The sequence below is a fragment of the Phalacrocorax aristotelis genome, chromosome 16 (assembly GCF_949628215.1).
Source record: "Phalacrocorax aristotelis chromosome 16, bGulAri2.1, whole genome shotgun sequence".
NCBI lineage: Eukaryota > Metazoa > Chordata > Aves > Suliformes > Phalacrocoracidae > Phalacrocorax > Phalacrocorax aristotelis.
In genome coordinates, this window is record NC_134291.1 from 10,115,765 (window position 1) to 10,130,662 (window position 14,898).

Genomic DNA, 14,898 nt, shown 5'->3' on the forward strand with positions numbered 1-14,898 from the left:
GCTCCTCCCTCCCTGCACAACTGAAGTTCATTTCAGACACTGCCTAGAGTGTCAGCTGGCATCTTCTGGGCTTCACAGAAGCAGCTGCTGCTATTCAGCACCACTTTTTCCATTTAAATTCTGTTTTCACAGGTTCCCTTGGGAAACCAAGGCACCAAGCACGGCTCCGCGCCACACCAGCGTGGCAGTAAGGGCTTCCACTCCCTGTCCTGGGTGCCCATGGAGCCCATTCACAAAATCCTGCTGCCGCCACTCCTGACATTACCCCTTGTTCTCAGGGGAGCAGCAGCAGTGTGCTGTGCTCACCCCTTCATTCGTCCAGGTCAGGGAGGCACACCTGGACCTTTTCATTAGTATCTAATTATAGATGACAGTAGCATCCTCAGGACCGGACCTCTGTAAGAGTTGCTACTCCTGTACCAGAGCAAAAATACAATTGGGATCCTCATGGGTGAACTTCACGACTAGTCCCTGCCTCACGTTTCTAGGGAAAGGGACACCACTAACACTGCCCCTTGAACACAGAATGAGGAGACTCACTTTGCCTTTCCTACAGTTGCCATAAATGGAGTTCTTGTGCAAAAAAGAAAAAAAACCAACCAAACCTTATTTCCTATCTCACTGTCATTTTTAAAATTATTGACTACTGCAGCATTCAATGGATTACTATTCGCAAACACGTACCTGCTCCTCCGGCAGAACAAATCGAGTGATTTCTGTTTCTGCTTGAGCCTTCAGCATGCAGACAAAAACATTTTTTATTCATCAGTGGTAAAAGGCTACAGCCATTTGACTTTAAACACAGACATGCTTCTGGGCTCTCTTCCAGGAAGTCTGTGTCACCCAGGCTTTAGATCGATATGTTTGTCTGCAAAGTCACCCTTTTGATCTGTAATTTTTCATTTTGACACAAGAAATGCCTTTTGGTCAAACTTCAGCAGTCCATTAAATTCCAGGCATAATGGAAATGGGAATCACATTGCAGTAGCCATGTGAAGATTTCCACAGTTTGGGGGTTTATTTACTCATGGGTTAATTTACTCAGCCGTATATTTGAGATTCAGACAACACTGCAAATACTGTTCTCCTGCCTCATCTAAGATCACTGCCTTCCCCCCAGTTGTTTGTTGGTGGTCTCAGTGGCGGTGGCAGCTTTATAAAATACTTTGTACGTTTAGTTGTCTAATCTGCAGGAAACACGATCGCAGTTTCGTACTGCAGACGCCGAGCATCCTCCCAGCTCGGCCCGGCCGTTCGCCATGTACAAAGGCAGGGCCCGGCCGCTGGGACGGCAGCCCTGCCGCTGAGAGCAAGGGCTCTTGCCAGCACATGGCCCAGCTGGCACACGCAGCCCGGTCACCCCTGGCACACCACGCTCTATTTGCACAACTCGGCCCATGTATTTTCTTTCTAAGTTCAAGGTTTCAGGGCTTGGGTCTGGGGTTTTTCTCCTCCTCTTTAAAAAAACAAAAAGGCGTCAGCTGTCCCACGGAGGGACACCCACAAAACAAGAGAGCCATGAGGACAATCCAGCGCTTTATTAACGGGACAAGCGGGTCTGAACAGCCTGTGGGACAGTCCTCCTGCCCAGCTCCACACAGCAAGGTCTGAGCAAGGCTTTCGAATGATCTCACTCCTATTTCTGAACCAGACACACAGCTCCTCCTGTGTTGCCAACACACTGGTTTTCAGTTGCTGAAGTTTGACCCTAGGGAGGACGCGACAGACACTCAGGAGAGTTGCAAAGCACTGAAAATGTTATTATAATCCAAACAAAGAACATTATGCTTTTAGTCACCTTTCATATCTGACTTTTCAAAAGCAGGCATTTTCTGTCAGCTTCTCAAAAACACATAAAACACACACTTCAGAAATAGTGCTGTTATAACTGATTCATTTTTACACTTATTTGAAAAGGGTCATGAAGATGTCTGGATTCTGAATAACTGGTTTGTCAAACCAGAAAGGTCAGGAAATTCTGCACCTAAATATGACCAAGTTTTTCAGCAGTAACATATCTTTTAAGTACATTAATTGTAATATGTTTTTATTAGGTAATTAAAAGGGGCCTCATTTTAATCCTCATTTAATAACTTCTCATTTAATAGAGGTGTTATATTCAGAGGGAGGCTGCTCAGTATTTCCTGGAATAAAATCAAAGATCTTAAAGGAACTCAAATGGGGCATCTAAAAATTTTTATGATTTTGGTCAGGACTTGTGTCCAAAATAAACAGCTCTCCCTCACCCACCCAAAAACCCCCAAACCAAAACCATCTCCAGAACAGCTATGATCAGATCATAAGCATCTTGATTAAAGCTCATTGGCACTTCAGGACTTTAGCTATTAAATTAAAACTAAAATCAAATTTATTGCCCGAGTAAGAAGAGGGGGCCAAGAATCTGGGAGGCGAGAAAACACGTGATCTGCCTCAACACAACCCTGCTGTGCCAGGAGCTCCCACAGAAAGTGAAGGGGCAGGGACACTGAAGAGGGGGAGCGAGGAGAACCAGAAGCCCCAGCGGTGCCTGCACCAGCGAGTCAGGAGGGGAGGGAGCAGCAGGATCAGCTCTGCCTAGACATGTTGCGCAGGACATTTTATATGGATTTTATTTTTAGGCTGGACTTTGCTCACACACAGGGTCAGCTGACACAGCCTTGTTAGCTTGAGTGGCTCTCTGCTAATTTACATCAGTTGGGGTCTAGCTGTTGATCTCCCGCTCTGTTAACAAACCGTGCGGCGCTCCTGCCCCAGGTAAGGCAGGCCACGCGCAGCACACGCACCAGGTGAGAGAGACACGCATGGGGCCAGACTTTCACATCCTGAGCTCCTGCTGCAGGAATTCTCTCAGTTACCTGAAGTAACTCGCAGCCTGCGCTCCTGCCTGCGCCAGGGCTGGTAGTAGTTTGTCTCCAGAAGGCTCAGCACAGCATCTTGCCCTGGTGTCAACTTTGCATGTGAGCCTGGCGGCACAGCTCCGTTCCTTCTAATAAGCCAACCAGAACTTTTCAGAGGTGACAAACTGCTCCGAAAGATTCACCTGTTCAAACGTGGTATCTATAGCAAGGCCTCCACCCATTCTTTTCTGTACAGGAACACCTCCTTGTCTCCCTCTGGACTTTCATGACTACTACAACCAACGCATTATTTTTCAGTCATACTTTGGGGTAAGCAGGGGCCTGTATCACACACAGGACTCTGCTGTGCTGAGCAAAACCAGCAGCTCTAAAAAGATGGTCCTGAAGATGAATACCTGTGCCCTGGGATCAGTGTGTCTGGGAAGAGCCGAGGAGCCTTGAAGACAACAGTGTGAGCAGGATGGCGCACAGAGACCTGGGCGTTACTGAACAGGGAGGATCCGGGCAGGTGAGCTTGTTCCAAGGGTGAAGATGCACAACAGCAGTCCCGGCACAGAGCTCTCCTGGGGGCCCTGCTCCGAGGGGCTGGGCAAAGAGCCTGCGAAGGACCTTCCTCACAAGACACCCGTGAGTCAGAAGCCAATATTCCAGTTCTGCAGGGACTGAAGTTAAGCAACTGGTAAGCTGCCTGGATGTGTTATGGCCACAGAGAGTAGCAATGCCAGAGCTTTACTGAAATACCTGGCTCTTAGTCCCGCGTTCATGACACACGTTTGGGCAAGACTCAACTGCTAAAGTTTACAGGATGGCAAGCCTGTTTCAGGGAGGACCTTGGTTTCACAATTGGTTTCAACCAGAAACAAACCCACAGAATGCTGAAAGTCTCTGCAAAAGCAGCTAGACGGCTTTTGAATCATTAGAAACATTTTGCTTTGACATTCTGATGTGAGATGCTGTAGAATTAAAAAAAAAAAAAAAAAAAGTCAAAATAGGGTGTTTCAAGCTGGAACTTTCATCCTCAGAAGCCTCCAACAAAGCTGACAGGATTTTGACAGCACTGCATTTTCCAAGTAAAATAGTGTCTACATTTTCCTAAACAAGTTCTAAACTGCATTTCCTGTTTTTACATCAAAATGTACGACGACTTTTTTTGTGGCTTGTTAATAACATACTGCACAGCAGTTTTGTACAGACCTCCTCAAACACCATACACACACACGCTTCCAATACCTATCGAGAAAGACAAAGAGCCTCCTACCCCGTCAGTCCCAGGCGAAGTGTGGCACAATAAACAGCAAAACCCAGCATTTTCTAAAAGGAAAAAGCTGCTTTTCAGAGGAAGCAGCTAGGTTTTTGTAAGAGGCTCCTCAGCTCTTCCAAGATATGTGGCTATTGTGATTTTGGAGTGAAATGACTTTATTCTTTACATATTTTAAGCTGTCTGACAGTGATGTTATACAGAGCCAGCAGAAATGCCCTTGCACATGTGTAAATCTTCGCACAGTTTTATGTATTAAGATCCAAGCAACGAAGGTCAGTTCTGGTGTAAACGCTACAACTGCACTAAGCTTTTCGTAGCTCTGTTTGTTTATTCCAGCAAACATTGTGGCTGTGAGAAACACATCAAAAGCAGCGCCTGTAGAGAAAGTAACAGCAAGAGGGATTCATCCCTCCCAACCTCACTGCGCTTCCTCCACAGCAATGCCGTGCAAACATCAGTTTTCTTTTAGCTATGATACACTGCATTCAAGACAACTGTCCCGAAGCAAACACACAGCTAAATCCCTCCCGCAGAGGTGGTTTCTGTGCTCCCTCCGTCCGGGTACGATGCACGGGAGGGCACGTAGGTGCGCAGGCCAGGGCAGGGGCTGCTGGGGAGGCCCCGGGAGACCCTCCCGTCCCGCAGCCAGGCCGCCCGTCCCGCGTGGGAGCCTGCCAACTCCCGGCCTGCCTGCCACCCCCCCGTTGGATCCCCACCGGCTCCCGGCAGAGACCCGCGGCCGCCCCGCCGGGTCCACGGTGCAAACCCACGGGCATTGCGGCCACCCACGCTCCCACCCACCGCCGCAGCAACCCGGGAGCACAGCCAGGGCCCGGAGCGGGATCTCCGCGGCCGACAGCAAAAAGGAGCCGCAAACGAGGCGGCGTCCGCGGCCTCCCCGCCGCGGAGGAGCTGCCAGCGCACCGCGCTGCCTCGGCAGGCACGGACGGGGTTCGAACCCGCGATCTTCGGTTTACGAGACCGACGCCTTACCACTTGGCCACCGCGCCTGACGGGCTAGTAGCACCCGCGCGCCGCCAGTGGAAGCCGCCGGGGCGCCGGGGCCGCCCCGGGAGCTGCCGCCGGCGGGACGGGGCGGGACGGCGTCCCGCCGGGCCCCCGAGAGCCCCCAGCCCCGCGGGACGACGCAAGCCCCCGCCCGCCCCGTGGCGGTGGTTCCCGCAGGAACGGGCGGCGCCGGGGCGGGGCAGCGGCCCTGCGGGGCCGGTGGGACGGGAGCGCGGGCGGGTCGTGCCCCTGCCCGTCCCCCGTCGGCTGCCGGGGCTCGGCGGCCGGGCCCTTCCCCATGCTCGCTTCTCCCCGGAGCGGGAGTCCTCAGAACCCCTTCCTGCTGGAGCCCCCCGTGCAGCCTTCCCCGCGGCTGACCCTGCCCCTCGGCCTCGCCAGCATCCCCAGCGAGGGCAGCGCTGTTGCTTGAAAAAAAAAAGACCATGAAGTTACTGGTGAACGTTTGTTTTTCCTTCTCCTGGTTAACAGCTCCCGATGTTTCGCATGACAGCGTGAACCTGTGCATCACTACACAGCACTGGAAGTTGCCTAAGGAAACAAACTGCAGCTAGTTTGTATGAAAAAAGCCTACTGCTACGCTTATCCATTCGGCCCTGTTGCTTTCTAGTGTCTGGCACCTGCTAACGAGCGTGTGCCGGCCCCATCGCCCCGTTTCAGGGGGAGGGAAGCTTCCCCCCAAAGCAGGAGCCCCGCTCGCAGCCCGCCGTGCGGCACCGTCCTGCGGCGGGACGCAGCCTCCCTGCAAGGCCCAGCACGGCGGCCCCGGCTGGGCTCTGCGGCACAGCGCAGCTCCTGCCCAGCGATCGCCATAGCACGCTGCCTCCCGTCCCTCGCCCCGGGCCAAGAACAGCGTTCCCACCCCTTCCCTTGGGACAATATCAGGCAATCTAACAAGGTTTCGTGTCAGGAAGTGTTTCCTGATACTCAGACTGCATTGTCACATTTTGCTTCGATCTCATTATCTTCTGTTTGCGTAGTAAAATCATAATAGCATAAATCATAAATACAATACTACATTATTATTAGTTCCTCCTTTGGGTTTCCAGCTACCAAATATATAGTCTTATGGCTAATGCTTGGTTAAAACCCAAGAAATGAATCAGCTCTCATTTTTATCACCACTAGCTGTAAGGCAGGAGGGAAGAATGCGAAGGATGTGGTTTTGAACCATTATTTAGCTTTGCATTGAATTTTTTCATTCTGGTTTCTAGTTCTCAACTGTTGCTGGGCGGCAGAAAGTAAACTGGCATTTTTTGGCTTATATACTCCTCCTGAAAAACACAAACCAAACCAACCAACCAAGCAGAAAGTTAAAAAAAAAAAAAGAATCCAAGCACCATTAGAACCTACGACCAACCTGACTCGATATAATCCCTCTTTTCACTTTATACCTATGAACCTGTAACCAGGCACCACTGTTTAATCAGATCCGAGTTACACAACCGTGATTGCAGGAACACATCCTGCATTTGCAGCGCGCTCCTTGCACAACTCAATAGAACACGAGGGCTGAACAGCTCATTCCAAAGAGGAACAGTTGCTTTCCTAAGGGTCAGTCCCGTTTTTAGGTGTTAATACAAATATTTTGCCAAATATTTCCAAGCGGGTCTGTGATGCTGAGGCTTACTTTTTTGATTCTACAATCGCTTGGGAGGCCAGCACCCCAGCGACACCGGGAGGAACTCAGCCGAAGCGCGCACGATGGCGGGAGCTATCGGGGCTGCAGAGCTGGCGGCTGCTCTTCAGCCGCGTCCCGCACCCTCCGCAGCCCTGGAATCTGCGTCTCAGGTGGCCGGTGTTCAACACATCCCCCTGCCCACGGCTCCCGCCCTCCCTCGCTCGCTCCGGCCGCGGCGATGCGCGGAGCCCGGCCGTCCTCTGCTGGGGAAAAGCTCCACTGCACCCAGGGCCCGGCCCGGCGGCGCCTTTAACCCCCGCTCACGCAGCACTTCCACGAATGAAAGCAAATTCCTCTGCCGCAGCTTTTCTTCAGAGCAGCCCCCCCAAATCATTGCACTGCACAGCCAGAGCTCGGCGGCTTAGTCCACGCTTTGACCAAAGAGGCTGAAGGGCAGGCTTGGCCGGGGGTTATTTCTCCGCCACACGGGACAAGTGCTCAGGCAGACCCGGGGATTACGGAGGGGCTGAGAGCAACCCTGCCCAGTGCCCGTTCAGGTTTTAAACAAAACCCTGAGCACATTAAGAAAAGCCCCACAGTGGCCGAGAGACAGTGTTTCATCACGGTACACCAGGGAAGCCAAGGTCCATCTACCTCATTTGGTCCCACAGCCCAGCTCTTCGTTTCAGAAACAGTCTGTATTGTGAGTTGTAAGCCTTACGTTACATGCTATTGCATCAAAATATTAACTGTTGCAAGCTAAGGCACAAAGATCTTGGTGCGAGGGAATGAGGGTTTAAGCACTGTACCAGAAAATATGCTTACGCATTATCACTGCAAAGTTGTTTTAAAATCCCCATCAGCCCAAATAGTTATGGTTATGCATCTGGGACAATCTTCAATTTACCAGTCATGTGCTTTAACCCCTTTTTTGCATCCAAAATGCAGCTGGCTGCAGGGGCAAAACTTACCCCAAGTTATGCAAGCTACAAGAGTCCTGCTGTGTTAGGTGGGTCAAAAGGCATTTAGAGTGGAGTGATGCATCCCAGACCCATCTGCCATCAGGGATCCGGGAAAACATGGTAACACGGGCCATCAAGAACAGCAAACAGAGCAAGGGAAAGCATCAAAGTCACAGCTTTGAGACTGCTATGCCGAACAAAACGTGTCTGCCAAGACAACATGAGGAGATCAGAGCTCGCTGCCAGACTACGGGAGCTGGCCGGTGTACTCACTCGGTGCTCACATGAGATGTATTTCCTCTTTGTAATGGCTCTCCTTGCCACCGTCCAAGTTTTCGGGAGTCTGAATTCCTGCAATCTATTTCCTGTTCTGCTACTGCCTCATTTAACCTGTTATCTGGCTTCAGACCCTCTTTCCCTCCTGCCTTCCCCCACAAAGAAAAGAGAAGAGCAAGATAACAATCACCTCCCAGGGAGTTCTGAGCTTTAAATCCTGGTTGCAATATAACCCAGGGGTCTGGGGTCTCCCCAGCCCAGTAAGAATGACATCATTTGTTAGAAACTATTACAGACTTTGTGATACACAGCATTGATTAATTCCTATCCCCAGAGTAACAGCTGATTTACTTTCCCAGTGTGTCTTTCTTGTGTACCAGTGAGTAATTCATCTGGAAGTAGGTCAGTGGTACGGCATGTTAGCCTGAGCTGCTGAGATTTGGGAACAAAACTGCTCTGCGTCTCTCTGGTGAAGTGGTCTAGCATACATAGCGGGGAATTTTCTTTGAACCTGCTGTTACAAATCTGAATATCCAACATCTCATTGCCATGAGGAATCTGGGCGTGGGGAAGTCTGAGAGGATAACACGCAGGTAAGTTGCTCCATGGATTATTCATACACTGTCTTTGCTCTGATTCCCCAGATATCTGTACCCACTGGGAGAAAAGCTGCCCAGCAACCACATGAGGTGATACTGTAAAAGACATGTATCAGGTTTAGCACACTATGATCACTTGAAGATCATCAAAATGCTTTTTATATGAAAAAAATTTGCCCTACAAGGCTTGAACTGATCAGTGAAGTCTCTTCAAAATTCCCTTTCCCCCTCACCCTTGCTTCAAGCCCAGCTGGAGGCAAAGAGCTTACTGCCTTAGACTCCACTTCAGATTTTAAATAACCACAGACCCGGTTCTCTAGCTTTATGCTCTTCACTATCATTCACACAGGTGCAAAACAGTCATTGTTTTTACATCAAGGGCACAAGTGACACCTGACGAAGATGCAGACGGGGGGTGGGAGCAGTAGCTTTTCAGGAGGCAAAGTTTAAACCCACTAAGCCCCTCCATGGAAGTGCAGCTGTGAGCCATCCACACCCTGCAGCCATGTCAGTGTGGGCTTTGCTGGTGTTTCAAGGCTAACTCTGATGGTTTCCCGCTTGCACGCTGCCGGGCAGGCAGGACGGGGCTGCGAGCTGCACAGGGCTGCTTGGGGAGATGCTTTACCCCCAGCGTCTCTCCAACGCACCACAGAAAGGCCCCGTTTCTCCCAGTAAGAAGCCCCCAGCACTTCTGTAGGCTGACTGTGGCTGCCCCTCTACCAGCAGCGTTTTCCCAGATGGACTCCTTTTTTGGTAATGGTGCCCACAGACACCAGCCCCAGGGCCAGCTGCCCCTGAGGTGAGGGTGCCCGCAGCGCTCTCCCCTCGCTCCACACAGACTCTCGCAAAAAGTAGCCTTGAACCTAAACAGCTAGTCACTTACTAGGTTATTTTTTTACTCTAGCAGTCAAAATAAAAACCAGAGAAGAGGCCAGCAGGTCTGGCAGCTCAAATAGGAGATTAAAAAAAATTACCTGGGAGCACTGGTGGAGGGGGCCCTGCAGGCGCTGGTGTGTCGTCCCCCGCCTCACGCAGCCTGCTTCCCTGGGAGTGGCAGCTTGGTGACTCTGGGCCTGAACCTGCACCAGGCCGAGGGTCTCCTTTTATCCCCACTGCCTCCACACGCTGCACCAGCGATAGGACCCAGACCCCAGCTGCTGCCCAAGGTTTCCCACCACCACCCTGACCCCTCACAGGCAAACTTTGCTGTCCCACTTCTAGAAGGCCTCATCCAAGCACACCTGGGAGCTGCAGCTGCTCCTGGGGGCTCGGCAATGGGCCACCCATGGCAAAGCTTTCCCTCAGGCCTCTCCACGGCACAGGTGAGCAGGGGGAAAGCTGTTGCCTTTAGTTTACCTGTGAAACTCCTCTCCCCCGTGCCCCGTGGGCATGCCCTGGGGTGGTCAGCGCTGGCCATGCCAGGTCAGAGTGTGCACCAACACCAGACCCCCCACCCCCAAGGACATGCCTTCAGGCTGTGCCATCCCCACGGCAGCTCACTGTTCCCCAGGAAAGGGGTCAAAGCACATGCTCATTAGCCACATGGGTCAGTAAATAATTATATTTAAGTCAGATTAAAAAGCTGGCTCTAACTCCTGCAAACAGCTCACAGCTGGAGCTCCCATCAATTGAGAAGGGGAGCGCTGCGGGTGGAGATCAACACGTCAGTCCCATGAAGCTTCAGCATTATGTATCCCACCAAGCTCTTGGAAATTTAACATAGTGGTGGCTGTCAGATAAGGCACGTACTGAGACAGACTCATTCCCTAGTGACATCCGTGTAACTTGGCCAAACCTAATGAAGCTGGCATTTGGGCAGGCAAGAGCAGAACTGTGCAGCCCTCCTTTAAATGAAGTGCAGAAATAGAGGTGGGTGTACACTGCGTGTGCCAGGGGTGCAGGGGAAGGAGGGACATGGAATCAGTCACCCACTACAGACAACATTTTAGTCATGCAGGGAAAGCAAATAATTTATTTACATATCTGATTGAACATTACAGCTACCTGAAAGGATCCACATTAGCAAGGACAGCTTTACTATCCCCAGAAAGTATTTCAAGAAAATACAGAGAAAATAGTGTACTGGCACATTGTAACAGCACTGACATCACTTCACTTGTGTTGTAAATTACAGAATGAGATTAAAAATAGTGATATGCCACCTTTGCTGACTGCTTTTTTCAGTTTTTTTCAGTAATGATGGAGCGAGTGGACTTTGCTTATTTTCATACCAAGCAGCCTTTGAAGTAAAAAATAAAACCACCTCCTCGCTTCTAAGGCAGCTTTTTAATCTGCCAAGTGGGTGCCAAATTCAGTTTAAAAAATTCTGCTCCATGAGGATGGAACATATTATTTTATAGATCAAAACTTTGTGTTTTGGGAGATTTAGGGGATATTGATGATTTCTTTCTTGTGACTCACCACAATTTAATCTCTCACTGTGCCCAGGGAGTGGTGAGTGGGGTATTGATAAACCACAAGGTGTGAGAGAGGGAACAATTCAAGCATCTCACCAGATGAGGGGGTCAATAGTCAAGAAACGAAAGCCCCAGCTCAAGAAGAGGTTGGTGGGAGGGAGAGGGCCAGGTCCCTGATTGCCCCAGCTACAGATGGCCCAGTCTCACAAGCATCTGTTTAGCTTCCCAAATGCTGCAGGAAAGGGCTGTGCTACAAACCCCAAGGGAGGGAGTTTATTCTGCAGTTGCCAAAATGTGAAAAACAAGACACCCAGTTTCTCACATCTGCAAGAGGAAGATCTCCAGTCATGCAGATCCAGGGTCTGTCCTTAAGAAAACCTGCCACAGGAGCCAGGGAGGGAGCAGAAGTAGTAATCTAAAGCATTTTACCCTCTCTAAGAAGAACAGTCTATGAAATAGTAATGCTATTTCTCTTTCCATTTCAATGGGCAAAGTAAATCACTTGCCCAGTCCCACAAAAACAATCCCAGAACTGAAGTTAACCTGAAATGGGCAACGTGCTCGAATAAGATTCTGGTCTGGTGTCCATTTCAAGTATAAAAAGAAGCAAATTGGCTTAAGTGTGAATAAAAACTATAATCACCAAGTTAGGACTGTAACATTTAGTTAGGTGTTTTATTATTTTGAATTAACTGAAACCAACAAGTGGACAGAATTGGTCTCATAACAATAGCAGAACAATAAATATGGGAAGCGCGTGTGTGACATTGCCTTACAAAAGACACCAGCCATCAGACACAACATTTCTAAAAGAAGACAAAGAACTGCCAATTATGTCGAATTTCATTTGCTACGTAATTTAGACCATGACGTAGCGCTTCTAAAAAAACCTGTACAAAATGAGTATTTTTTACATCTCAGAGGCACATGAATACAAATCTGATCTATTTTATATATACACATGTATATTACATGAAAACCAGAGATGAAGATCAAATGAAAAAAGTGTATATAAAAAATGCCCAAAACAGGAGATAAAATGTGAAAATAAAATGTATTCTCACAACAGAGAAAAGGCACAAGTACTAAAATATGTCACCATGCGAAAAACATAAGTACAGTCTGTGCAACAAAGCAAAACAAATAGCTCCTGCAACTGATTTTACAGTAATTCTCAAAACATCTCAGTATCGAAGCATACAGTCAGTGCAACATTTACTGCCCCGTAGCGTACTAAAGTGTTCACATGATACGAAATTCTTGGTTCCCCTTCCACCTTCCTTTCTCCAAAGCCAGAATAATTTCACTATGGATAAGGTATTAAATAAAACGGGGCTGATGTTGGGTAGTGTAAGAAGATCACTGCTCCAACAGCCTGGGTGGAAGAGTAACTGCAGCTCTCCCGCACCCCTTACCGTCTGCATATGGAATGTGTGTCTGCCAGAGCAGTCACCTCTGCGCCCTTCGGTGGGGCACAGCGGGCTTTACGGGGGTTTGCCAGGGTGAATGTCACTCTGCTCAGAGCAGCGATGCGAAAGCTGGCACCTCAGATGTCACAGTTGCACCACTAACACCTACATAAAAAAGAAATACAGGTTCTAGGCGTAGGTGTCCAAACTATACCAAAGAAGTCCATGTTTGTTAATATATGTTATCGTTAGGTTTAAAGTTTAAGTGAAAAGTAATCTCTAATAATGTGTTTGAATAGGTACTACTCTTGCAGTTCAACAAAACTTTGAGACTTAAGCCAGTAAGCAAAAAAACCAAAAAGTTTAAGGAACATAATGTAGAACTGTCAGCTGGCTCCGCACTGTGACAAACTACACAGTGACCCTCGTTGCAGATGTTTCTATCGTAACGGGCTGCTGTCGTTATCTGTAAGGCATCCTTGCTAGGCTCAGCTAGCAGGGCTATGCCTTGCAAACTGGGTGTGTAAGTGCAGCACGCAATCGGACAGCTACACAGAATCAAGGCAAGACTTACAGGGACACCCCAATGACGCCTTACCTGGATGGACTTCAGGCTTATTCACCCTATGTGCTTGCATATCATGAGAATCAGCTAAAACATATTGTTGTGTAGATAGGGCACAGCTTGTGTTCAGTTCCACACAAAAGGCAGGACTGGCCTGGCATAAAGCCAGGGCTAAAATTCTTTGTCTCAGTAGCTAAAGCCATACTGAAGCCAAGAATATTGTGTTTGTCCCTCCCATCTGCTTGAAGTGCCTGCGCCAAGGCACACAGACACTCTGGCAGCGGGCACAGTGGCTGGGGACAAGACCAAGAGTGTACATGTCAACAGAAGATATATTAGGGAAGAATCCCACAAAGAAATTACCCTCTTGCACATCAGAGCAACTCCAAGTGTGTTACACAGGATTACAGAATTCAGACCGAACACTGCAATCCTTAGCAAATTCTAAAGGCACATGCAGAGTTTCATTTAAATAAGAAACCCACACATGCCACATGCTTCAACAGCAAACTGCTCCTAGGATCAATATTTTGGATTGAAAAATACTGAGAAAACAACCCCGAGGATGCTGCAATGGAACAAAATGCCAGCAACTGTTGAACTATACCCTTTAGAATCAGCCGCGTTACATCACCTGCCAGGCCTTCTTGACAACGTTCCTTGAGAAACAAATGACATAACAAGAGCATTGCTACTTACACCAGAACCAGTCCAGGAACTGCTCAGTTAAAGTTGGAGTCAGTTTTCACTCAAGTCAATTTAAGTCAAGCCACTGATTTGGCAAGTGTTTGATCAGCTGCTACTTCCTTCCTTCCTTGGAAAAAATCCATCCCACAGACCACAACATACAGCATTTATTTTAAGATAAAGCCACTGTATGTTCGTTGCCATTAAATAAGAAAAAAGTATTCATTTATTTGTAAATTCTAGTTCTTAGATTCACACGTCATTAGCGCTATGATGCAGAGACCGCTGAACAGTGACTGGTGTAGCAGGCCACAACGTATGTTTATATATTAGCTTCCAAGCCTTCGTTACTAACCAGATTAGGGAGCCTAAATACTGTAGGCCAAGATCCTCTCTGGAGAGCAATGCAGTTCCACTGAAGTAAATGGAGCATTGCTGTGTTCAGACAGCAAAGTATTTGTTGATACATGTGTCTTTGAAAATTAATGACGCTGTGTTCAACTCCCTACAGAACTGGCTGAGAAACATCAGAGTTTCTCTCAAGACCATAGAAGGAAAGTTGGCAGCAAAAGTGTATTAGATTTTTTTTTGAGACTTGCTGCAAATTTGCATATGAAAAACTCCTTAAAAATAGATGGGATGGTTACAGTTTGTCGCTGTTGCACTTCAAAACATGACAAATTCTCAAACAGCTTGAGTCTTTAATAGAAGTTATTCAAAAAGCTGAAAAATACTCTTCAGATGTCAAGATAGTTTTGAATCAGCATCACACTCCGAAACCAGAACTAGGCAGCAGCTGCAGACTGATGTCTGGAAGGCAGCAGCCAGTATCAGAAGAATCTCAAGAGACTACATTTCAGGTACTCGTAAGTGCAAGTTTTGAAAGAGGTATTTCTTCCGCAGTAGCTTGTGTGTTGGGTTAGCCTGATAAAGGACAGCTTCTAGCCAGAAGCAAGTCATTTTTTTTTACTGTACAAAAATACCTGCAATGGTTTTCAACTGGTTTGACCAGAATATCACTTAGCTTTTCAGAATCTACAGTAAAATGAACTAAGGAGCAGATCAAGATACAGCACCTTGGATTGTGTTTGCATCCCCGAGGGTTAAATGAGCAGCACGGTTTTTGACACAAGAATGTTTACTGCATCTGAGTATTGCTAGAATGAGACACTACCACATTTCCGTGTTTGAAGTTGTTTACCTAGGGAAGTGAAGCC

At 48.4% G+C, this 14,898-nt stretch overlaps 1 non-coding gene across 1 annotated transcript; it reads right to left on the minus strand.

Annotated features, from left to right (window-relative positions):
• Positions 1-5,057: 5,057 nt before the first annotated feature.
• Positions 5,058-5,129, minus strand: TRNAT-CGU (transfer RNA threonine (anticodon CGU)). Its single transcript has one exon. It is a non-coding gene; the product is annotated as a tRNA-Thr (tRNA).
• Between the last annotated feature and the right edge of the window lie 9,769 nt (positions 5,130-14,898).